The sequence below is a fragment of the Hyla sarda genome, chromosome 4 (assembly GCF_029499605.1).
Source record: "Hyla sarda isolate aHylSar1 chromosome 4, aHylSar1.hap1, whole genome shotgun sequence".
Classification (NCBI taxonomy): Eukaryota; Metazoa; Chordata; class Amphibia; order Anura; family Hylidae; genus Hyla; species Hyla sarda.
Window position 1 is genome coordinate 89,616,032 of NC_079192.1, and position 3,476 is coordinate 89,619,507.

General features: G+C 46.1%; 1 non-coding gene across 1 annotated transcript; it reads left to right on the plus strand.

Annotated features, from left to right (window-relative positions):
• The first annotated feature begins 986 nt into the window (after positions 1-986).
• On the plus strand, positions 987-1,174 carry LOC130267867 (U2 spliceosomal RNA). The gene has a single exon (XR_008843314.1). It is a non-coding gene; the product is annotated as a U2 spliceosomal RNA (small nuclear RNA).
• Positions 1,175-3,476: the final 2,302 nt, after the last annotated feature.

Below are 3,476 nucleotides of genomic sequence, written 5' to 3' on the forward strand. Positions count from 1 at the left end.
GACCTCTGAAAAATAAAAGAAGTGATCTGATTGGTTGCTTAGAGCAACTGGACAACATTTCCTCTCCACAGGTACATTTCCCCGATTGTCTTCATATTTAGGATGAGAATCTACTGACAAAGTGAGTAGCCAACCATTTCTGGGCATAAAACTCTGTAAGAGACAGCAGTCTGGGGGCGTCTGTGGTGGACATGAAGGAAGGGGGGGGGGGGGTCCAGGGAAATTGAGATTTGACGTCTGCAGCGAGCGCTTCTCACTGAGCGACGGGTCTCTTCCCAGGTATTGCAGGGGGACCCCCCACGATCAGCTACTTATCCCATAACCCATGGATAGGGGATAAGTTAATTTTTGCCATAGTTCTCCTTTAATTGGCCAGAACACACCCAAAATCAGTCCCAGCCAAACATTGCTTCGTGTCCTGTCATTTCTCCCAGCTGTTCTTTTTCTACCTGCTTGTAAGGCATGCCTACACTCTCTAATTCCTTAAAGTGGTACTCCGCCCCTAGATATCTTATCCCCTACCTTAAAGATAGGACAAAAGATGACTGATCACTGGGATCCCCGCGATCTTCATGCAGCACCCGGCGTTCTGAATAATATATTTAGAACTCTGGGTTCTCGTGGTGCGGGTCATGACCTCACGCCACGCCCTTTCCATTTATGTCTATGGGAGGTGGTGTGATGTCACAAGAAGGTGTGGCATGATGTCACGAATCTTACCACAGGAACCAGTGATCTAAACATACTATTTAGAATTTTGGTTGCTGCATGGAGATTGCTGGGGTCCCAGCAGCAGGATCCCCTTGATCAGACATCTTATCCCCTATCCTTTACATAGGGGATAAGATATCTAGAGGCGGAGTACCCCTTTAAGGGACAGTTCATGTACCCAAAAGTTGATCCTTTGCAACCGTATGACCCCTAGCAAGTTCCCTGCATGAGTCCCATTCATCAGAAAAAGGCTTGTGCATGGAACTTGCTGTTTGTTCGCTTCTCGGCCTTTTGGCTAAGATCAAGTGTAGTATCTGTTCTTATCAGTTTTTCATGTCGGTGTACGGTGACGCCGGTATGGGGCTGGTGGGGATGGGTGCTGCATGAAGGATGCAGGTGTACCAGGGCTTTCCGGGGCTGGTTCTGAGGAATCAGCTCGACGGCTGCCCCGATGTGACCTGTTCCCTCCGGGTCTCGCCATGAGGCTGAGAGGGTCTAGAGCCGAGGTACTTTTGTGCCTCGGGGAGTGGTGACCCCGAGGTGCCGAAGCTCACTGGGAGGATAGGCTCACTGAGTTGAAGCACGGGCACCATAATCTCTTCAACTTGTGGTAGACATGTGCAATTCGGTTCGGCACGAATGTCTAATTTACCGAATTTTACCGTTTTCGTGCATTCGGACCGATCCGAATGCACGAAAACATATTTTGAACATTCCCGAATTGCCACGACAATACGAATAGCAAAGTAACGAATACATTCGTTATTTCCAGAACATTCGGTAAATCTTTTTATTCTTTTTTTGGACTTTAGCGATCCTATAAAATTATGGAGATACCTTTTTTTATTAAAATTTCGTAGGGTATCATAAAAAAATCATAATAAAAAAGATACAGTAGTGATGAAAAAAATTGTATCTAACGAAATGTATCATTTTTATTATGAAATGTTTATTCATTTTTAAACAGGGATCAATTTATGTGAGCGGGTAAAGCACTAAAAATGTAGCCGACAATAGTAAAAATGTAGTGTGTGCGTGTTTTTCACTTTAAAAAAAAATATTTTTTAGGTAGTACTACTACTCCCAGCATGGAACACACTGTTCCATGATGGGAGTAGTAGTTACCTGTACTAATTGACAGATCGCAGGGGTCCCTTGCGATCCTCTTGTATAATGTATAGATGCGGCGGCTGCTCTTCTATGGTCCCCTGCACTCACGTATATACACATATTCATATTTCCCGCAGAGCTGTGATTGGCCAGATGGTTCCAGCCAATCACAGCTCTCTGTGAGAAATAGGAATATGTGTATATATACGGCCATGCAGGGGACCATAGGAGAACGGCCGCCGCATTCATACATTATACTGGAGGATCGCAGCGGCTGTCAGGAGTGATACCCGCAGTGATCTTTCCTTTACTACAAGTACGACCACTCCCAACATGGAGTACACTCTGCTCCATGCTGGGAGCTGTAGTACCTGCATTAATAGACAGATCGCAGTGGGTGTCAGAAGTTACACTTGCTGCGATATGTCTATTAATGCAGGTACTACAGCTCCCAGCATGGAGCAGAGTGTTCTCCATGTTGGGAGTATTAGTACCTGCAGTAAGGGACAGATCCCAGGGATGTCACTCCTCCTGACACCCGCTGCGATCCTCCTGATGTGAATGTCGGGATCAGCTGTTCTCAGGGCTACAGAGCCGGGAGAACAGCTGACGCTGAGCCGTAGGTATACATCGTATATCTACTGCCCAGCAAGAACTTACAGTGAGCCTGCAATGTGTATATAGTATACACATTGCTGGCGCACTTAACCCCTTGCTGAGCTGTGCACTATGCGCAAGCCCAGCAAGGGAAGAGTTAACTTACACTGCTGGACAGTGTAGGTTAACCCTTTGGGCGGTATACACTATATACAGCTATCTATAGATAGCTGTATACAGTGTATACAGAAGACGAAGTCCAGCTTACTTCCCTCGAGTCCCGGGCATACTGGGAGTTGTAGTTTTGCACCAATTGGTGGCTCCCTGTTTGGGTAGACATTGCATCATGGGTGCTCTCCCCAGCAGACAGCGCCAGATATGTCATAACCATTTTTTTTGTGTTTTTTTTCGTTTCAGATCCGTGTATGCAGAGGATTACTGCGGATTCGATGGATTACGGCGGATTATTTTTTTTCCTTTAATAAAATGGTTAACGAGGGCTGTGGGGGAGTGCTTTTTTAAATAAAATAATTTTTCCAATGTGTTGTGTTTTTTTTTTTTCATTGAATTTTCAGGGTTAGTAGTGGAAGCTGTCTTATTGACGGAATCCATTACTAGGCCAGGGCTTAGTGCTCGCCACAAAAACAGCTAGCGCTAACCCCCAATTATTACCCCGGTACCCACCGCCACAGGGGTGCCGGGAAGAGCCGGTACCAACAGGCCCGGAGCGTCAAAAATGGCGCTCCTGGGCCTAGGCGGTAACAGGCTGGTGTTATTTAGGCTGGGGAGGGCCAGTAACAATGGTCCTCGCCCACACTGGTAACGTCAGGCTGTTGCTGTTTGGTTGGTATTGTGCTGAGAATGAAAATACGGGGAACCCTATGCGTTTTTATTTTTTATTTTTTTTTATTTAAATTTAAAAAAAAAACGCATAGGGTTCCCCGTATTTTCATTCTCAGCACAATACCAACCAAACAGCAACAGCCTGACGTTACCAGGGTGGGCGAGGACCATTGTTACTGGCCCTCCCCAACCTAAATAACGCCAGCCTGTTACAG